Consider the following 23,501-nt stretch of genomic DNA (forward strand, 5'->3'; position numbering starts at 1 on the left):
GTTGTTGTTTTGTTTTTACAATGCATTTGATCTTGTGAATAGAGGTGCAGTAGGCACTGGTGCGGTTACTCAAGGTCAAATAACTGTGTGAGACATTTAGGCCACCATACCGTACATACTGTAGTGGATGAAAAAGGGCAGCATGATGGATGCTCTGAAAAACGCTTACCTGCTGGCTCTTCATAATTAAAAAGGAATTAACTGTACTGCCAGACAGCTATTAGCAACTGTAAATTGCCGTTTCGCTGGGAAGGAACAAAGAAACACGGTACATAAAAATAAAGACTAACAAGGAACATGCTGCTCCGCTGTTGAGTTAATGGCGGTCAGGCAACTTTCAACTTGATAAGAGGAAAAGCAGGTAAACGACAAAATAACATGGATGCTGTTAATACATTTCTCTCTCCCACTCTCACTCTCCCCATCTCACTCAGGCTAAGTTGCTGTAAGACAACGCCATCTGCCATCATCTAAAGGTAAACAATCTGCCCAAAGAATGAGGGCCTGATCTCCAGCTCCTCTCATATCATGTTTACTAAAACCACAGTCCTGTCAGCTGTAGCGGGAAACATCGTTACAGTATACGGGCAGAACTCTCCAAGGTAGACGGCTTGAAATGCCAAGCAGCTAGCCATCAGCTCTCTGGGGAATCTTGGTGTGGAGACTGGGAACAGTCGACATCCCAGAGCTTATTTACAGGATGAGTGTCCACTATGCTCTGCTCAGACAGAATTCTCTGACTCCTATGCCTCCCCACAATGGAGATGGATTAGGCTGTCGGCTGTGGAGTGGAACGGCCTGCAATGCCCCAGGGGCCCAGGGAGGGCCCAGTCAATGAGATCTGCTGCCCCGCCGTCGAAGGATTGGGCTGAGGGAGAAGAGAATAAGAGCAAGACCCAGGGCGGTTCACTACGCATGGAGTAAAGACAGTCTGGGCGACACTTGATGGCTGCTGTTTCCTCCACTCTAAGATAAACAGAACATGGGATCGCTTGTCCGTCTGTTATTCAGGGAATCGGGCTTCTGCTTACTGTCAGTATGTTTTCACTTTAATGCTGAATAGTTGTACAAGAGCACTAATGTATTCTGGTCTTGATAGTACAAGACAGGCTACAGGCGTGTGCAAATACCAAGTAGTTAATACATGAGCATCAATCGTTTTTAATCATATAAACTACCAAGTTTCTACAGTATAATGTGAAACATGAGGCAAGATGAAAGGAACCTGGTAGAACGTAGTACAGTAGTACACCAAAAACCTTACAAAGAGGACTGATACAGGAATATATCAGCGTGATTCTTTCTCCTTCTCAGATGGGCCTATCACATAAACTGACTGAGAAGATCTGGCACATGCAGATGTTTGTCGTCTCAACTTGCCAATAACTTCATTGCTATGACAATCGTATCGCTGCGTGATATTAATCATGTCGCATGAAACGTTTGTTTATCATGGCAATGTGGCACCACATCCTGCGTGTCTGGCTGACACGTTTTGACTGATGTGCGCTCATGTTATTGTTTTCTGTGGCAAGTAATGAGTTAAATATCACAGTGGTGTTTTTTTCCTACTTGACGGTATGACGCTGATATTCTCTAAATTGTTTTGGGATAAATAGACGATTCTGGTTTGTGCGTTTGATCAGAAGTCGGCTCTGGTCTGGAGCTTATCCATTAGGGCCATGGACCAAAAGCCTGTTTTACACACCCCATTACACACCACCACTCTCTCCCTCAGATAAAGGGATGGACAGGAAAGAGAGAAAACAAAGTGCTTCAGCAAGACGCTGAGCCATGCATCTCCATTATTGGTCAGGGTGACCCTCAAGGCATGCTCCAAGGTGTTTGTCTCATAGCAACCGCAGATGAACAGGCAGACTAGGGGTCTAGGAGAAGGAGATTGGGTTTCAAAAGCCAGTATATTGTACATTTGGAGACTTGTGTTGTTTGTGCTTGGGTCTGCGAGGATTGAGTTGGACTGCGGCGGTGCTCAGATGGAGGGAGACCGCAGAGAATCAATCATTTGACACACTGCCTCAGCTGCTGAGTTACATCATGAGACACACAAACACTGAGGGGCAAAATACCAATCTATATACCTATATAGTACATTTACAGTATGCTAGTAGATATCCATAGACTACCAGTAATTGTGCTAACGCTAGCAGATGAAGGGCCTCACTGCTAAAATCCCAAAGTATCCCTTTAATCATGAACTTTGCTGTGTGACATCAATTATGCAGTATTAATGGGAAAACAGGGGGAAAAAAAGTTTCTCACCATCTGTGCTCGTCAAATAAAAGGAATAACGCCCCCACTGCACATTAACTGGGTGTTGTGTGACGCTAGATACTGTGAAGACTTTCCTAGAGGGCATTTTGGAGCCATTTTCAGTAGTGTTCCAGCGGTTAAGTTAGAGTACAACATTGCTTGATTATTGCAAGGCAAACATCCTCTGGGTTTAGTCAACTTACTCTACCATAAACTCAGTAAGCCTTCAAAGAACAAGCTTTTAACTGGAGCCTTAGAGATCAAATATTTTGCTGTGAAACCCTAAAACCAGCATTATACCTCAAAGACGAAGGGTCCCCTCGCCACACATCCCCACATTGGCCGGGATCACTACCGAGATCTAAGCCGCACAGGGAATTCAGTGCGTCTAATGGGGCTTCAGCCTGTAACACATAGCACTGCGACTGAATTATTCTCTCACAACACCTCTAAAGCATCCTACAACCGTAACGCAGACTACAACCGTAACCTAACATAACCGATCATAATTTATGGGTGTGTATATTTCCTGCAGAGTCATCACAGCAAGCCTTAAATGAATGTGAAATCAAAGCACCAAGAAAATATTCTGTTGGCTGTGGACTTTACGTGGTGACACTGGGAAGCCGGGTTCCCTTTGAAAGCCCCTTTTAGCTGGAAGAGGCGAGGCGGGGGCCCTACTTGGTAGTCAGCAGTGTTAACTGAGCTCCATTCATGATCACTGCATGCAGCTGTCCCTCTAGGGCTCCTCTATTTGAAGAGATAAGATAAACTGTTTAAAGATATATGCTGCTTTATTTCGTTTGAATATTCCGTTAATTTATCCCCTCTTGGCGAATTACGTTGCGGTTATCAACTCCATCTCAATGTGCCAGCATCAGCATCATACATAGCTGACAAACTAGAGGAAAATAGCAGAATTGTGAAATGTGAAGTATATATAATATTGTTTTAAGACAAACTGTATGTAATATTCAGTATTTAGGCCATGTGGGAATCAAAACACACAACCCTGCTGTTGCCAGAACCATGCTCTAAACCATCGAGGTATTACAACTACCGTACTTGGAAATCAAGCAAACATTTCAAATTGCTCTGCTGCTGAACAACTGGGAATTTGATCCATGTGACGCTGGAATAAAAAGTAGGCATTTTTCTGTCAGTTTGCCTACTTCCTATCCCTCCATCATGTGAAAAAAATCTAGTCCTTCAGCCTCAGAGCATTATAAAATCCACTTGAGTATGCTTCATCAAACTTTCCTATGCAAATCTAGCTGAAATCAGGGATTCCATGGCCCTACCGTATATAAATCAATGCTATTTGACTAGTAAACCTACAAAATGCATAGAGAATGTATGCATTCTCCCCTGTCCCGCAGTAGCAAATATCCTTCGGTTTTTGCCTATGTTTTCTTTAATTATAGTTGTGCTGCATGTGTGCCCAAGGGAAAACTCTGCAGTCTGTGATGGGACCCAGTACATTATGATTGAGTCTGATTTCAGAACCACTCTCTTCTGTCACAACTCCCCGGAAAATGTTTGAATAAGCTCTGTCAGCTTCAGCAGACTTGCTCCATTTCACAGCAACTCCCAGTGAATTACCCTTGGAGAAGACACACTCCCTCTCTGGATATATATGCCAAGACTCATCCGTGTCTCCAAGACCCTCCTCCCACTGCCCCAATGAACCCATCTCTACATGTCCCTCATCTACAGTACATCCCTTCATATCTCTCATCCTCTATCACCTTTGCCTCAACTCCCATATCCATCCATCATAATCGCCAACATAAGATCCCATATGGAAAATAATCATACAAATCAAATAAGAATTTTATATGGCAGACGAAGATGATTTGTAAAACATCTAATAAGTAATCTAATAATAATCTGGTAAGAATTTGTATGTGTTGCCTTATATGTCAGTGGAGTATTTGTATGTGTTGACTTACAATGCCTTCAGAAAGACCCCTAGACTTACTCCACATTTTGTTAGGTTACAGCCTTGTTCTAAGTTTTTTTTTATGTCCTCTCATCAATCAGAAATATCACATTTACATAAGTATTCAGACCCTTTACTCAGTACGTTGTTGAAGCACCTATCACGACTTCCTCCGAAGTCGGTTCCTCTCCTTGTTCGGACGACGTTCGGCAGTCGACGTCACCGGCCTTCTAGCCATCGCCGATCCACCTTTCATTTTCCATTTGTTTTGTCTTGTCTTCCCACACACCTGGTTTCAATTCCATCATTACATGTTGTGTATTTAACCCTCTGTTGCCCCCATGTCCTTGTCCGGAATTGTTTGTTGTAAGTGCTTGTTCACGTTATGCTGGTGGTTGATGGGGTTTGTAGCCATTTGATTTATTGTTCTGTTAACGGTGGTTTTTATTATTAAACTGCGCCGTTGTAAATCAGTTTTTGCTCTCCTGCGCCTGACTTCTCTACCGTCAGTACGCACCCCTTACAGCGTTGCTGCACAGCTATTTTCAGGTCTCGCCAGAGATGTTCGATCGGGTTCAAGTCAGGGTTCTGTATTTGCCACTCAAGGATATTCGGAGACTTGTTCCAAAGCCACTCCTGTGAAGGTCTTGGCTGTGTGCTTAGGGTCGTTGTCCTGTTGAAAGGTGAACCTTCACCCCCAGTCTGAGGTCCTGAGCGCTCTGGAGCAGGTTTTCATCATGGATCTCTCTGTACTTTGCTACGTTCATCTTTGCCTTGATCCTGACTAGTCTCCCAGTCCCTACCGCTGAAAAACATCCCCACAGCATGATGCTAGCACCACCATGCTTCACCGTAGGGATGGTGCCAGGTTTCCTCCAGAAGTGACGCTTGGCATTCAGGCCAAAGAGTTCAATCTTGGATTCATCAGAATAAGAGAATCTTATTTCTCGTGGTCTGAGAGTCTTTAGGTGCCTTTTGGCAAACTCCAAGCGGGCTGTCATGTGCCTTTTACTGAGGAGTGGCTTCTCTCTGGCCACCTCCCTTTAGCCGGGCGGCCAGCTCTAGGAAGAGTCTTGGTGGTTCCAAACTTCTTACAGTTAAGAATGATAGAGGCCACTGTGTTCTTGGGGTGTAGTCATTGTGTGTTCTCAATGTACATTCGGGTGTTTTCTTAAATTCGCTCTGGCTATCTACAGTACTCCGATTTCAGAGCACTCTCGTCTGAGTGTACCAGAGCGCAGAATAATGAATTTACGAGCGCTCAACACCCGTTGAATATGGCCGGTGTCAGTAACCGTCAGCAAAAAAGCGTAATTATATTGCTCCCAGCAGCACAGTTACAGTCACCAACCTTTTGGTAAACACGAAAACTGCCTAACCAGCTCTGCTAGGGCGAGTAAAATGGGTCAGACTGCACAGTAGCCTAATAAACAAATGCAGGTGGCTTATATCTTCAAAATGTTTTAAATGCTTTATTATCCAAATGTAAAAGCATTTACTGTACAGTACCATATTTCTTCATCAGCATCTTCATGCTTTCGTTAATAAAATAATGATAAAAATACTCTTTCAAAATGCAGATGTTGATATAGTTATGGATCCATAACGAATTACTATGGGAATAAATGTAACTGATTTACAGAAATATTGGAAGAAATATGTCTAATGAAGGCAAACAATTTAGAATCCTCCAATCCTCTTATGCTGTAGCCTACTCCCGACCATCACGTTGTACAGCACCATGTTTTCCATTCCATCCTAATGGAAACCCAGAGGGTTTGGTTTTTCTCTGAATAGATACACCATAATATTAATCAAATTAATCCCATATACTATGTTATTACAAAAAAGGTGTTAAATTCTCCGGTAATGGCAATATGGAAGACTATCAAATGCCTCTCAAAGATGCCCTCTGGTGGTCAAACTAGCACTAACTTGCATTAACAGAAAAAATGGCTGACAATTAGATAACATGCCACAGAATGCTGCAGCAGCCTGCAAGGTGTGCTGCAGTATGATGCAACTTTTAAAGGAGCAACCACTGTATGTACATTTTCATGTTTGCAGTTTCCATGGTTAAGGTTAGGCAGCACCTCCTACTGGACAGTTGATTTATCTACAGCTATGCCTTTGGTCTCCCAACCAGGGTTTAAACCAAGCCCATCCCTACTTAGGTTTGATATTTGTCACTGACTACTACCAACATGCTATCATGAGAATGGCTTTTGTGAGATGTCTACTTAATAACTAAATAGATTCAATGCAGCAATCAAAGTAATTCCTCCTCCTTCTGTCGTCCTCTCCTCTTCCTCCTCTTCTCCCCTCTCCTCCTCCTCCTCTCACCCCCCTCCTTCTGCTTTCCCCTTTCCTCCTCCTGCTTCTCCTCCTCCTCCTCTCATCCTCCCATCTGCCTCTCCCCTCCTCCCCCACCTGTCTTCTTCTCCCACTGCTCCTCCTTTCCTCTCCTCCTCCCCTCATTCTCCTGCTTTCCCCTTTCCTCCTCCTGTCCTCCCATCCTCCTCCTCTCATCCTCCTGCTTTCCCCTTTCGTCCTCCTGCTCCTCTCCTCCCCCTCCTTCTGCTTTCCCCTTTCCTCCTCCTTCTGCTCCTCCTCGCTGAGGACGTTGATTATTTTTTCAATAAGGTTCACATCACATGCTTCAATGATGTCAGACAGTGGTTTCAAGTGCTTTGATGTATGTATGTCACATGTATGTGAGACCTTAGAAGGCTTAGCTTAATGTCTCATGTATGTTTTTTATATAATACATTTATATAATACATGCAACATTTTTGTTATGTCTACATTTTAACCACCCGTATAAGTCAGATATTACACGAATCTTCTAAGTGTACTTGCTGCCATATGTACAGTATTACTTACAAGTTCCAGGTAGAACATATAGGAATCTTATTAAATTCTTCTATATCTTTTCCATATGGGATCCTGCTATCCTACTTTCTCTGATCTTCATCACCTGCCCTACCTACTACACATCAAACAATCCACCATTCCACCAATTCACCTATGCATCCACCCATGCACCCATCCAACCACCCACCCACCCATACTTCATCCATCCATGCATCCATCCTAAACACCACCCAGCCACCCAACCAGCCACCCCTCCATAATGTCAATATCAAAATCAATATTCAAATCATTCCAAGGGAATCTGTTTTTCTTCTCTGTTTTTCTCCATTAACTCAAAGAAGCATAAATATCAATTTATGCACATTTAACACCACCACCTGCCCCCAAATGACCTGTTGGCATTTCTACCGCAGTGTTTTCCTTAAATTAAAAACCGTAACAACATGCAAATACAAAAAGGGCACTTTGAGGTCCGTTACTTGTTTTTACAGAAATGTCAAGGTCTCAGAATAGCTGAGAAATTCTGCAAGACCTATCCAGGCAAATTACAAAATGACTCACTCAGACTGCATACTGTGTTATCTTCATGCATTATCCCTATTTCTCTTCTTTGTTACAGCTAGTTCAGTGATCGATTCACCGGTAAATGTAGGGTGAGCATCAATGTTTCTGGCTTTTAAAGCAACATTGAAAGTGCCTGAATGAATTAAGACTGTATGGGCTGGCACAAAATAAATCCTTGGCTGTGCATAGGCACAGCTACAGTATTCTTTCCAACATTACAAGTAGTAGTTTAGTTTGTGCTAATGGACTAGCAGATTTTATTTATGTATGGTGTTGTGTTGGTGTTGTGGTAGGTTTTACTTCCTGTTAAAATGCCTGTCACTTTGTGTTAGGGTGACTTTTGACCCCAGGCCAGACAGGGGCAGCTGTCTCAGGGGACAGGCTACAGCAGGTCCCTGTACTTGATAGAGGCTACGACACTGACCTTTGACCTTAAACCTCTAAACACTAAGGACAGCTCTCCCAGAGGGAAGGTGTAGCAGGTGCTGCCATGGCACCTGGATGTGAAAAGTAAAAATCAGCCCTTAAACCTCAGATGAACAGGAATGGGAAAGGCTTTCTTTACATTCTATCAATTCAGTTCTTGGGAAATTAAATCCCGAAAAACCAACTAGTGGTTTAGGGTTAGGTCTGTGGATTTGGATTGTGACTTAAATAATCAAAATCATTACTATTGATGGGCCAGATGGCCAGCAGATTGGCAGTGTGAGGGAGCTGTCTCTTGTCTTGGATATGTCAACGTTCCCCCTTCATGCCTCTTCACGCCATTGAAATCAAGACCAAGACCAAGACAGCTGTCCACCATCAAGCCACTGCTGCCTCATTACAATATTCAAAAGAAAGTCTGTCCATTATGCACACTGTGTAACATCTCAAGATTGCCAAGTATTGTTCAATACGAGATGTATCAAAGTACACTGTACTGATATACATACCTCTATCTGGTGTGGTCTGGCAGGGTCGTGATCCTCATGAAGACTGTGTGGGCTGTGTTGGCCTAGCAGAGAAGGGTAGACATGGGCAGCTACATGTGGTCAGGGTGCCGCTGAGCAGGGGGTAAGGGTGACTACCTAAGCAGCATCTGGGTGTCGGCACTGGGGACTAAAGGAAACAACTAGGTCCCTTGTGGAAGATGTCCATTGACCTGTGGGTGAGAGAGAGAGAGACACAGCATTATATACACTGAGTGTACAAAACATTAAGAACACCTTCCCAATATTGAGAACAGCCTCAATTAGTAAGGTGTCGAAAGCATTCCACAGGGATGCTGGCCCACAGTTGTGTCAAGCTGGCTGGATGTCCTTTGGGTAGTGGACCATTCTTGATACACAGGAAACTGTTGACAAGAAAAACTCAGCAGTGTTGCAGTTCTTGACACAAACCGGTGCATCTGGCGCCTACAACAATACCCCGTTCAAAAGGCACTTAAATCTTTTGTCTCGCCCATTTACCCTCAGAAAGTCACACATACACAATCCATATCTCACTGGTCTCAATGCTTAAAAATCCTTCTTTAACCTGTCTCCTCCCCTTCATCTACACACATTGAAGTGTATTCAGTCAGGGATCATAGCTTTCACATGGACTTAGTCCATGTCATGGAAAGAGCAGGTGCTCATAATGTTTTGTACACTAACCCTAACCCTTGATATGTTTTCAGAAAGAAATACGCTGACATAGCGTAGGTTATAGACAACAATGAAATCAAAATCAGAAAACAGCTATGGGGTGTGATGAAACACATTCCACAATGGAGTAGCAAACTGATTCAACTCTACACCAGACTGTATTCAATCCTGTTTTATTTGATCATTTTATATGATATGCTCGACTTAACTATAATATTCTCAACTTTATTCTATTCTATTTACATTATAATCTTAGAGTACATGACAGATACGTCTCCCTCTAAACTGTTGAAATTCACGGCTGACCTCAGCGGGAGAGCCGAGTTAAACTCTGCAGCGACTCCAAATCAGCCCAACTCGTCGCCTTGCACTCCTGCTTAGAACTTTTGCACATGTTGTCGGAAATATGCTCTAGGGAATCAGACCTCATTTGCATTTGCAGAGCAGAAAAACAGTGTATAATAATACACCGATGCACTGTCAAGTCCTTACTTTAGAAAGGGAGAGGAAAATAACACACTCACTCGCACACAACCCAAACAAAGAGACCGATGGTTAACTCTGGGGTTATTTACATCACTGGCCTGCTTTCAAACTAGACAGGAAGGAATTGTGTTTTTATTCAATCAGAGTATTTATCTACAAATATCTTCCTTTCTTCCTCTCTTGCTCTTTCCCACCGTCCCTCTGTATTTATTCTCTCCTCTCTCCCTCTCTGATCAATATGGACATAATTAAACAACCACTCATTAGCATCTGCATAAAAAACACATTTTTCATTAAAACCCAATATGCTCTCATTGGTTTCATGATCTAACAAGAGGCAAGGTAGTTGCAGAGTGTCATGACTGGCCTGTGCGGGTCAGGTTACCGTGTGGACCATAATCCTACAGAGATATCTCTCACACCCACCAGCAGGGGAGAGATCCAGAGGTATGGAGGTGGGGGGGGTTTATGACACCTCACCCCCATTGTAAATCTTAAGGGAGCAGACAAAATCCCTTTGTCCTCTCAGTGTGGAATGCATGATTTTTATTTTAACTTTATTTAACTAGGCAAGTCAGTTAAGAACAAATTCTTATTTTCAACGGCCTAGGAACAGTTGGTTAACTGCCTTGTTCAGGGGCAGAACAACAGATTTTTACCTTGTCAGCTTGGGGATTCAATCTTGCAACCTTTCGGTTAACAGTCCAACGCTCTAACCACTAGGCTACTTGCCGCCCCGATGGGTCTATGGAGAAGCTACCTCTGAACAGTAACATGCAATGAATGGACTTTGGGACAATATGTTTTGTCAGCCAAAATGGTTGTAATGACGATAGATGGAATATGAAAATGAATGTCGTTTTTGTTATGCTATTAAAAGTTAAATGACGACGTTATAACGAAAACATTGCAACTTGAAGAGTTTTCATAATATGCACTTGATGTTTGCATACTGTACGTTGTGTGGAAAATGTCCAGATCAAAGAGAATGTTTATGTAAAGATGAAATGTGAAGTTAGTTGGATCTGAGTAAAATCCAGACCTTGCCTCGTAACTAGTTACGCCCAGACAACTTGCCATAAAGGCGGAAACGCCCATTTCTGACCCGAGGGTGTAAAACGTGAGTTAAGAATTAACATTATGACTAGGGAACACGGGCTGCAGCCAAGGTCCGATTAGTTGTAACCCCAAAACGAAACACGAGGTTGAAGAAGACAAAGGAACCTTTTAACAATCTATGCTACGGATGAGTAGCTGTGTCTAAGAGGGTGAACTCAAGCAGGACCATCCGGTTATTCTCTCCAAGGAATCGTGTGTCTACACTGCTTTCATTGCCACGCTGGAACCACCTATATGGCTGATTAGGCGTCCTCAGAAGACCCCTCCTTCACAACAAGGTCGAGGAAACAGACCATTAAGAGAAAGGACACTGACATCGCGTGGACAATCAGAGAGTTACACCCGGTAACAACAGACGTGTCGCCATCAGAGGAGAGGTCGGAACTTGGTCCACAAGGAGAGACCCCATCGGAGACCTTCGAAATGTAATTACATCATTATATTCTGACCCATAAGAGTGGCAGTTCGGGGCAAGGTCAGGGTTAAACTAAGCATAGTTTACAAATGTACCAAAGTGTGCTTTTCTCTCGTGCACTCTCGCTCTTTCTTTTTCTTTTGAAATCCCTATTTTGTGTAACACGTGTCATATTGTGTTGGCCCACTAGGGACCTGTTTCATTGTACTAAGTTCTAATCAATATCCTAGACTGTGTGTTTGTGTAATCTATCGTTCAAAACGTTTGGGGTCACTTAGAAATGTCCTTGCTTTTGAAAGAAAAGCAATTTTTTGTCCTTTAAAATAACATCAATTTGATCAGAAATACAGTGTAGACATTGTTAATGTTGTAAATTACTAATGTAGCTGGATACGGCAGATTTTTTATGGAATATCTACATAGGCGTACAGAGGACCATTATCAGCAAATCAAATCAAATTTATTTGTCACATACATATGGTTAGCAGGTGTTAATGCAAGTGTAGCGAAATGCTTGTGCTTCTAGTTCCGACCATGCAGTAATATCTAACAAGTAATATAACCTAACAACCATCACTCCTGTGTTCCAATGACACGTTGTGTTAGCTAATCCAAGTTTATCATTTTAAAACGCTAATTGATCATTAGAAAACCCATTTGCAATTATGTTAGCACAGCTGAAAACTGTTGTTCTGATTAAAGAAGCAATAAAACGGGCCTTCTTTAGACTAGTTGAGTATCTGGAGCATCAGCATTTGTGGGTTCGATTACAGGCTCAAAATGGCCAGAAACAAAGACCTTTCTTCTGAAACTCGTCAGTCTATTCTTGTTCTGAGAAATAATGGCTATTCCATGCAATAAATTGCAAAAAATACTGAAGATCTCATACAACGCTGTGTACTACTCCCTTCACAGAACAGCGCAAACTGGCACTAACCAGAATAGAAAGAGGAGTGGGAGGCCCCAGTGCACAACTGAGCAAGAGGACAAGTACATTTAAGTGTCTAGTTTGAGAAACAGACGCCTCACAAGTCCTCAATTGGCAGCATAATTAAATAGTACCCACAAAACACCAGTCTCAACGTCAACAGTGAAGAGGCGACTCCGGGATGCTGGCCTTCTAGGCAGAGTTGCAAAGGAAAATCCATATCTCAGACTGGCAAATAAAAAGAAAAGATTAAGATGGGCAAAATAAAACAAACACTGGACAGAAGAACTCTGACAAGAGTTGGATCAATGGATCACATGGATCAATTTGCCTTTTAAAATGATAACTTGGATTAGCTAACACAACGTGCCATTGTAACACAGGAGTGATGGTTGCTGATAATGGGCCTCTGTACGCCTATGTAGATATTCATACAAAATCAGCCATTTCCAGCTACAATAGTCATTTACAACATTAACAATGTCTACACAGTATTTCTGATCAATTTGATGTTATTTTAATGGACAAAAAATGGGCTTTTCTTTAAAAAGCAAGGACATTTCTAAGTGACCCCAGACTTTTGAACGGTAGTGTATGTGTATCTTGTATTATCATTTTAGCTTGTCAGTAAATAAATAATCAACTCAATTGGTGTGGTAAGGACTTATTTAGTGAGACTCGGATTTGTGCAGATTCCCGGATTATGCGACGTTTATAATGAGACTGTAGAGGAAATTAATTCATTAGCGACTGTTGTAAAATCGATATTCTGTTATTCTTTGAGTTAATTTGGGAAATAGAAACTCAATAAAGCCAAAACTTTCCCATGAAGCCCCAGGTTAATGAGTTAATAATTACCTGATTCATTTAATCACATAATTAGAAACAGTTAATCATTCGATGGACAGCAGTCGTCACATTAATCAATCCAACGTCACAAGAGTTTTCCATTAAAGCATTGCCATAATTTACAGAATTACAACAACATTAGGAGTGGAAGGGAGAAGATACTACATATGGTATTATTCAAAATAATTAATAATTATAGCCATGTGTAAATGGATAGCTCACATTTCCCAGATCTACCATTTCCTGAATTTTTGATTCATGATGTACTGAGCTAATGGAGATGAAAACATCTCAATGTGTCAGCTGAACTAAAATACCCAGGCTAGCCGTGTGTCTGTGCCATGTGTGCTCTGTTTGTTTCGAACAGACCTGGCCTAACTTTGGCACACGTTACACACAGGAATCGGTGACCGTTCACCTAGCCTAGATGAGCACACTGTCATGGTGGAGCGGTGAGTGATTTATCACCCGCTCATCAGATGTACCCGTCAGCTCAAAGAGCCCTGTCAAGCAGCAGAATAACAATGCCGGTGGGTTACTTTCATCAGACAATAAAGATGTTCATTTTCCAAACAACAACACAAACATCAGACAGGAAATACTGCCAGCTACTGTACGTGGATGAGGAGCTTGGGTGGAGAGTGTTGGGTAAACGTGCCTGTCATGGGTCTGTGAGACAGTATGAAAATGTCCACTTAGGCACGAGAATCCCGAGTAAATAGAGACCGCATTAAGCTGGGTTAAAAAGCCTTGATGGATTTCTGGCCACCCATGCCTAAGCGTAAGCTTCTAGAATCACCTCTGGGTGTGGTCTGGTTCTCCTAAGCCAGTCGAGACCTTCTCTTTTCTCCGAATTCTCCATTACAGTCTTGCAGCCTTTCAGCATGGGTCGATACTGCACAGTAGGGAAGGGAGACTGTGTGTGTGGACTGTGCTGACCACTCTGTCTCTCTTTCCATGTACTAGAATGCTGCCATTGGCAAGGACATTCTCACCTTTACTGTTAAGGCGAGGCTGCAAGTTCTACCAACAAAATATAATCTAGCACTCCGGTACCCTGCAAACCATGACACATTTTGTATTCTACATGAGTGAAATGTAATGGAGTCCATTGCCCATGTTGTGAATGGCTGCTGTTCATACAAGGATTTGTACATGGCTAAACATGACCGTCTTGTTGACCTGATAGCCAGCACGGTGGGAAAAGTGGTCTCACCAACCGCACATATGCATAAGGGGAAGGGGAAGCTGGTTCGATGTTCATGATGATGTGTTTTCCTATGTGCCAAATACGGCAGATATTGTTGTTGTGGAGGAGGCCAGGGGGAGGTGTTCATTTTGGAAGTGGGCTGTTCATGTGACGGCTATATGGAGCAGGCCTTTGCCAATAAGCTGCTTAAGTACCAGCCACTCGTGGCTTTCTTGGACAGCCTCTGGTGTAGGTGCAAGCTGGTGGCGCTGATATTCGGCAGTCTCGGCCACGTACACAGGCTTGCAGTGTGTGGCCTTCACATTGCAGGCCTGACAAAAACTAGGGCAAAGCAATTGGCTAGGTACTGCTCTGTTTTAGCTGTTGAGGGCAGCCTAGCTCTTTTGTGAAGTAGGTGCTTTCTGTACCCTTGAGTGCCATGCATACAGGGGCCTTTGAAATGGTTGGATCCTTTTTTTGTAAATTTGATTGGTGGATTCAAATAAAGTATTTAAAATGTGTGAGTGCATGTGTGTGCGAGCGCATGACTGGGTATGAGTACAAAGCACATACAGTACCAGTCAAAAGTTTGGACACACATACTCATTCAGGGGTTTTTCTTTATTTTACTATTTTCTACATTGTAGAATAATAGTGAAGTCATCAAAGCTATGAAATAACACACATGGAATCATGTAGTAACCAAAAAGTGTTAAACAAATATATTTTATATTTGAAATTCTTCAAAGTAGCCACCCTTTGCCATGATGACAGCTTTGCACTCTCTTAGCATTCTCTCAACCAGCTTCAGGTGGAATGCTTTTCCAACAGTCTTGAAAGAGTTCAATGCTAAGCGCTTGTTGGCTGTTTTTCCTTCACTCTGCGGTCCAACTCATCCCATACCATCTCAACTGGTTTGAGCTCGGGTGATTTTGGAGGCCAGTTAATCTGCAGCACTCCATCACTCTCCTTGGTCAAATAGCCCTTACACAGCCTGGGGGTGTGTTTTGGGTCATTGTCCTGTTGAAAAACAAATTATAGTCCCACTAAGCGCAAACCAGATAGGATGGCGTATCGCTGCAGAATGCTGTGGTAGCCATGCTGGTTAAGTGGGCCTTGAATTCTCAATAAATCACCAGCAGTGTCACCAGCAAAGCACCCCCACAGCATCACACCTCCTCCTCCATGCTTCACGGTGGATACCACACATGCGGAGATCACCCATTCACCTACTCGGCGTCTCACAAAGACATGGCGGTTAGAACCAAAAATCTCAAATTTCGACTCATCAGACCAAAGAACAGATTTCCACCGGTCTAATGTCCATTGCTGTTTTTCTTGGCCCAAGCAAGTCTCTTCTTATTGGTGTCCTTTAGTAGTGGTTTCGTTGCAGAAATTCGACCATGAAGGCCAGATTCACATAGTCTCCTCTGACCAGTTGATGTTGAGATGTGTCTGTTACTTAATCTCTGTGAAGCATTTATTTTGGACTGCAATCGGAGGTACAGTTAACTCTAATGAACTTATCCTCTGCAGCAGAGGTAACTCTGGGTCACATTAAGAAGGAAAGAAATTCCACAAATTAACTTTTAACATTCCTGTTGTCATTGCATTCCAGATGACAACCTCATGAAACTGGTTGAGAGAATGCCAAGCGTGTGCAAAGCTGTCATCATGGCAAAGGGTGGCTACTTTGGACAATCTCAAATATAAAATATTGACTTTAACACCTTTTATGTTACTACATGATTCCATATGTGTCTTCACTCATTTTCTACAATATATATATATATATATATATATATATATAATATTTTTTTTTAAATGAGTAGGTGTGTCCAAACTTTTGACTGGTATTGTACGTGTATGTATCTCACAATACATCTCACTGGCACTTCACTAGGCATGATTAATAAGGATCTGACTTTTTTTCCCTTCGCCTAAAATGACATACCCAAATCTAACTGCCTGTAGCTCAGGACCTGAAGCAAGGATATGCATATTCTTGATACAATTTGAATGGAAACGTGAAAATAATATCAGAGAATATGACACAGTAGATCTGGTTAAAGATAATACAAAGGAAAAAAAACATTTTGGGGGGGATTCATCATCTATGAAATGCAAGAGAAGGCCATAATGTATTATTCCAGTTAGGTGCAATTAAAATGTTGGCCACTAGATGGTAGCAGTGTATGTGCAAAGTTTTAGACTGATCCAATGAACCATTGCATGTCTGTTCAAATGTTGTATCAAGTCTGCCCAAATGTGCCTAATTGGTTTATTGATAGATTTTCAAGTTGATAACTGTGCACTCTCCTCAAACGATAGCATGGTATTCTTTCACTGTAATAGCTACTGTAAATTGGACAGTGAAGTTAGATTCAGAAGAATTTAAGCTTTCTGCCCATATCAGATAAGTCTATGTCCTGAGAAATGTTCTTGTTACTTATAATCTCATGCTAATCACATTAGCCTATGTTAGCTCAACCATCCCGCGGGGGGGACACCGATCCCGGTTAATCAAGGTTAATCAGCACTCTCAGAGGTTAATCTATCTGTCCATAGGGACATGCAGCGCTGTGCGAGAATCAAACCCTCTGAGAGTGCTGATATTAACTCAGAATATTTGACCTCACACAGCTGATCATGCAGAGAGGATTATAGATTTAGATCTTAACATACAAAGGAATCAGTCAGTCACATAAATACTACTGAAAAGCAATTCTGGTGTCCGTGCATAGTACACACTTAAATACATCAAAGATAAAGCATGTTTGTTCTAATATGGCAGTCAGTGAAACAATTATGATTCTGAGTGCATCAAGGCTCCCTACACGGGTCTGCAGATTGGAGAGGGCTCTAGCCAGTCCAATGGTTTATTCCAGAACAGTGAGTGAAGCATTGTGAAGCACTGAGGGGAGATAGATGCAGAGATGTTACTTTGTGTTGAGCAAAACAAAGGCTTTGTAATTGGAGCTCACTCTCGTGATCGGTGGGATGGAGAGCGATGGCCTCAGCGTGATGCAAATCCAGTCACTCGTATTACAGCAGCGTTCCAAGTCACACAACACTGACGCCTCTACCGCCTGACCAAGGAGTGAGGTGTGAAACTGATGGGTTAGCGCTCCCTATAATACCTTCAAATAAGTCACGCTAAAAAGCCTGTGAACGCATGCGATGCAAATGGTCCGCTCTTATCTTTTCTCTCTGTTTTATTCCAGCTTTGGTACCAAGGCGACAGATGCAAGACAGCTGATAACTGACCGGCAGATGCGGGCCTAGCTAAATCCCAAGGGAACATTTCCCGGCATTACTGCCAACAGATAATAATCTACTTTGCAAGCAGGGGGACAATGTAGCTATGTTTTAGCAAAGGCATCACATTTGCTCCTCATTACGAGTATGCAAAATGGTCTTGACACACCTTCATTCCCCAAAACTCAAGCGTCCAGCGGCATAACTTTTGGCTTATTGGCGTCTATTTTAGGTCTGATTATTTCAAGTTAATGCCCTCCCTCCTTGTGGCTGTCATTTGCCAGATGTATGTGTGGATGGTTTCTGACACCTCTATGAGGTACGGGACAGTTTTCAGACAATGCAGTGGACCGTCTCTCTCAGCTTATTCCATGTCTGTCTCAGCAGTGGCTGTAGCAAGGCCCAGATCGCCTCTCCTCTCACTCTGACTGCACCACTAATGATTTAGTCTATATATAACCCCTCTCTCTGTCTGCCTGCCTGGACTGCCTGCCTGCCTGCTTTTCTCATCTCCTGCTCTAGCCCCACACCAGACCCATGTATCTAAACCCCATTTCATTAAAACTCCACAGCAGGCAGAATAATAAGACATTTTGGTGTGGATAAAGAATGATGCTGTTTGAGTGAAAGGCTCAGTCTTTGCTGGTTGCTAGTTTGACGATTGTGTCAAAGATCAAAGAAGAAACGGAAAATGTGAGCGCAGGAGGTGCAGTAATAGAGAAAATAAAGAGAGAGTTGAAAAAGAAAGAGACGTTTGCCTGTTTCTCTGTTCTTCTGCTAGATAGTACAGAGGGCTCTGGGTCTTACTGCAGTCAACCCAGAACGTCTGGCGGAGACAGATGTAATCTTCTAAACACCTGGGTGTTCCTGTTATGCCGTTCCCATCTCTGCTGTATACAGTTGTCGTAGTGACATCATGAACATTCTATTGCCATCCAACATCAAACTTGTCATTGTCGTTATGTAAAAGTATAAACGCAAAAATGACAGGCTGTATGACATCAACAGCATGGTGGTCCAAATAACATAATTACTGGATTTTAATTTAGTGTATGTCAATGTAGCAAGCCAGGCAACTAAAAGCAAAGTTCTAAACAATGTTTTGGTTAGTTTCTAGCTTGTTAGCTAGCTAGCTAGCTATCACTCCCTAAAAACACGCCACTTTGATACAGCTACGACCGGAAGTGACTTTTCATTGCAGGTTAGGAAAGCATTTTCGCTAACCCTTTTCCTAACCTTAACCTAATTATCCTAACGTGCTGCATAAGTTATCCTAACCTGTTACAAAAAGGTCACTTCCAGTCATAGCTGTATCAAAGTGGAGTGTTTTTAGGGAATCTCCTAACGTTAGCTAGTTCAAATAATGACCAGAGCATAGCTGACATATTAACTTTAGCTAATTTGTATTCATTATTGCAGGAAGATAAATCACAACAAGGTCATCATTTACAAGGTAATGATAATGACCTGATAATGATAGATAATCAAAACAAATCAAATGCTGTTGGTCGTATACACATATTTAGCCGAATGATAATGATAGATAATGAACGGAAATGGTCTCTTCACACAGACAATGTGGTGAAGAAGGCACAACAGCACCTCTTCAACCTCAGGAGGCTGAAGAAATTTGGCTTGGCCCCTAAGGCCCTCACAAACGTATACTGTTGCACCATTGAAAGCATCCTGACAGATTGTATCACCGCCTCGTACAGCAATTACACCGTCCGCAACCGCAGGGCTCTCCAAAGAGTGGTGCAGTCAGACCAACACAACATCAGTGGCACACCACCTGCCCTTCAGGACATCTACAGGACCCGGTGTCACAGATCATCAAGGACCTCCACCACCGAGCCATGACCTGTTCACCGCGCTACCATCTAGCATATGGAGACAGTAGAGGTGCATCAAAGCTGGGAGCAAGAGACAGAGAAACAGCTATCTCCAGGCCATCAATCAGACTGTTAAACCGTCACCACTAGCCAGCCTCCGCCCAGTAACCTGCCCTGAACCTTAGTCACTGTTCCAGCAAGCTACCACCCGGGACTCTACCCTGCACCTTAGAGACTACTGCCTTTTGTTCATAGAGTCATTGAACACTGGTCACTTTAATAATGTTTGCATACTGTTTCACCAACTTTATATGTACAGTATATAGTGTATTCTAGTCATGGCTCATCCTATATAACTTATTTTTTTTTAAATCTGGGTTATGGGTATGTTGTTTTTTTATTATTATTGGTAGGTATTACTGCACCTGCGTCTGTGACAGCATGGGCAGCACCATTAAGGCTACAATGCTTAGATATCCCCACTAAGTTGACTACTTTGACTACTTTAAAATGGCGGAAGCATGGTGGAAGCCCTCAATGGTGGAAGCCCTCAAAGCCCATGCTAAAACAGCCTTCTGGTCATTAGAGGCCTCTACCATTCTTTATGGGTGTGCACTGACTCGTTGCTGGTAACCATGACAACAGACGCTGAGACAAGGTCAAACTTGAACTTTTTTTATGCATCTGAGACATGGAAAACCATCAGTCGCATGACAGTCTACAGACATTCCACCGGAGTATAAATTAAATGTTGTTTTGACCAGCGACACTGGTCAAAACGCATTCTAATTGTCTACAGACATGTTGTTAGACCATGTATAAATCAGCCTTAAAGAGCCGCTGAGTAAAGTGATTGGCACGTGTTTTCCTGTTGCTCATTAGAAAAAAAAGATTTCAGTCTTGGAGGTGTGTTTCCTGACCGATTCTGCATTTGGTTAATGAGGTTTGTCCTCCATGAGACACTGTAGATGCGGAAGCCTATTTAATTTCCTCAAAATCCCCAGAATGATAAGATAACCCAAGAAATCTGTCATTCATTCAGTTTTAGTTGTGCAATTTTATATCTAAGGTGTTTGGTGCAGTAGTTCTCAAGTAAAAAAATGTGTGAGGTGTTGTCTTATGTAAACAGTCAGAGCTGCTGGGTAGGTCTGTCTCAATGTCTATGATATTGGATAGAGAGCAATCTCCGTAGCTGTTCACTCCATGTTAGTGGGTGAATGGACATCGTCAAATCACGGAAGTTCAAAACTATGTTTTAGACCAGACTGAGTTTATGGCAAAAATTATTAGATTTACACTTTGTGGTCAATTGTGACGATAGAATAACTGTTTCTGACTCATATTGATGCCACATAGGCAGTTTTAAAGGGATTTGTTGCTCTTTAACCAGATGATTATGTGCCATAATCAATAGGCTGGTTTTTTATTTATTCATTTATTCATTCATGGCAAAATGTGTAGAATTTCAGGAAATTTGTATTAAAATTGCTACATTTTCTCTCAGCCCCATGGCAAAATGTGTAGAATTGCGGGAAATAAGCTTCCAAACTGCAACATTTTCTCTCCGCCAACAAGAGGGGTGTGAACAGTTTGTGTGTGTGTGTGTGGGGGGGGGGGGGGGTCTGTTAACACACTGATAAATGGCAATATCCATCCGTACCTTCTCAAATACTATTTGAGTAGCCTTGCTTTAATTAAGGTTATGCTTTTACCAGACAGAGAACTCAGTCGATCTGTACAATACAGATCAGAGATTGGGAACAATTCTAGCTTTCTTTAACTTCTTGAAACCATTTATCTTTTCAGGCACTTGGAAGTAGGACTATATTTCTTCATTGACTTTCGCTGCCATGAAATGGTTGTGGAGGTGCTTTGCCATCGTGTTGTGATATTTTTCCACTAAATTGACTTAATTCGATCAGACGGGGCACAAGGTCCTCCAGCCTGGACTATATTTAATAGCAAATCCTCCTGACCTTTCGGGAGCTCTGTGGCCGCTGGATGCCAGAAACTTGGCCTCGCTCTTTCCACTCCGAGACAGCCTGAGTGCACCAGGGTGGAAGACTTAAGCCAGCCTGCATCCTCAGGCTGATTAGGACTGAAACCCCTTCATCTCAACGTTGGCATAACAAAACAATGTTCCTCCTTTTAGCACATAGCACACCCATATATCTCTTTCTCTCTCTCTCTCCTCCTTCATCCTCCTCCTGGGTCCCAGTCTATCATTCCAGCAAACAGCTTGACCTTGAGACATCCTGGCCCTCCCTCACCCGCTCCATCCCTCGCATCAGCCTCCCCTCCGGCTGCACCTGTTCTCATTTATCCATTTTGTGACGAGACGCTATCCTTTCCACCTGGTAGGGCATCGTGGTGTTTATTAATTTTTATTTCACCTTTATTTAACCTGGTAGGCTAGTTGAGAACAAGTTCTCATTTACAACTGCGACCTGTACAAGATAAAGCAAAGCAGTGCGACACAAACAACAACACAGAGTTAAACATGGAATAAACAAACATACAGTCAATAACACAATAGATTTTTTTTTAAAGAGTCTATATACAGTGTGTGCAAATGAGGTAATTCCTTTACTTGGTTGTAAAATGTTTGTATGCTTTTGTAAGCGGGTGTCACGTCCTGACCCTAGTAAGGTGTCATTTTCTATAGTAGAGTAGGGCAGAGGGTGTTTCTATGTTTTCTATTTCTATGTTTAAGTTCTAGTTTGTCTATTTCTATGTTTGGAGTTGATCTCTAATTGGAGGCAGCTGATCCTCATTGCCTCTGATTAGAGATCATATTTAAGTAGGGGTTTTTCTCGTTGTTTGTGGGTTATTATCTTTTGAGTAGTGTGTTTTCCTCTCTGCGTCACAGTTTGTTGTTTTGTACGTATTCAAGTATTTATGTATTGCATTCAGTTTCACATTTAATAAATATGTGGAACTACGAACACGCTGCATTTTGGTCCGCTCCTTCGAACAGCCGTGACAGAATAACCCACCATAAAAGGACCAAGCGGCGTGAGGAGAAGTACTTTGAGTCGTGGACTTGGGAGGAAATATTAGACGGTAAAGGACCCTGGAGCCAGGCTGGGGAGTATCGTTGCCCGAAGGAGGAACTAGAGGAAGCCAAGAGGGAGCGGCGTTACTACGAAGCGCTATATCCACCAATAATCAAGGTGGAGAGGGGGGGGGCATAAGGGGAGTTTGTCAACATCGGGGGAGCCTTGATCGAACTTCCCGTGCCTATTGGAGAGAGCCGTGAAAGACAGAAGTCAGTACAGGAGTCAAGCGAGGAGCTCGACGCGAGATTCCAAAGGGAAGTACTGTCAGAAAGAGCACGGCGGAGCGGGCATGCGGAGGAGCGAGCGATGAGTTACGGTGTGTTGCGCACTATATTGCCCATACGCACTCACAGCCCGGTGCGGTTGGTGCAAGCTCCTCGCCGGTGTAGGGCGAAGATGGTCATTGAACCCGGAAGGAGTAGGCCTGCTCAGCATGCCAGGTCCCCAGTTCGCCTACATAGACCGGTACGTCCTTTTCCTGCTCCCTGCACTCGTCTTGAGGTGCGTGTTGCAAGTCTGGCGCCACCTAAGCCAGTTCCACGCATCAGACCTCCAGTGCGCATACCCAGTCCGGAGTGTCCTGTTCCTGCTCCCTGCACAAGTCCTGAGGTACGTGTTACCAGTCTGGCGCCACCCAAGCCAATACCACGCACAAAGTCTCCAGTACGTATCCATAACCCTGTACAGCTAGTGCCTGCTGTGAGCACTCGGCCCTTAGTGCGTCTCCCCAGTCCGGTGAGACCGATTCCTGCTCCTCGCACTCTCCCTCCAGTGCGCATCCATAACCCGATACAGCCAGTGCCTGCAGTGAGCACTCGGCCCTTAGTGCGTCTCCCCAGTCCGGTGAGACCGATTCCTGCTCCTCGCACTCTTCCTCCAGTGCGCATCCATAACCCAGTACAGCCAGTGCCTGCAGTGAGCACTCGGCCCTTAGTGCATCTCCCCAGTCCGGTGAGACCGATTCCTGCTCCTCGCACTCTCCCTCCAGTGCGCATCCATAACCCGATACAGCCAGTGCCTGCAGTGAGCACTCGGCCCTTAGTGCGTCTCCCCAGTCCGGTGAGACCGATTCCTGCTCCTCGCACTC

General features: G+C 43.2%; 1 protein-coding gene across 4 annotated transcripts in view; it reads right to left on the minus strand.

Moving 5' to 3' along the window:
• Positions 1 to 23,501, minus strand: part of zgc:172282 (leucine-rich repeat and fibronectin type III domain-containing protein 1-like protein) — a 112,326-nt gene that overhangs the window by 43,903 nt on the left and 44,922 nt on the right. For all 4 annotated transcript variants that reach the window (XM_029714586.1, XM_029714587.1, XM_029714588.1 and 1 more), the window contains exon 2: positions 8,587 to 8,795. The gene's annotated coding sequence lies outside the window, so the exon portion shown is untranslated. The remainder of the gene's footprint in view (positions 1 to 8,586; positions 8,796 to 23,501) is intronic.

The sequence above is a fragment of the Salmo trutta genome, chromosome 26, assembly GCF_901001165.1.
Source record: "Salmo trutta chromosome 26, fSalTru1.1, whole genome shotgun sequence".
NCBI classification, from domain to species: Eukaryota; Metazoa; Chordata; class Actinopteri; order Salmoniformes; family Salmonidae; genus Salmo; species Salmo trutta.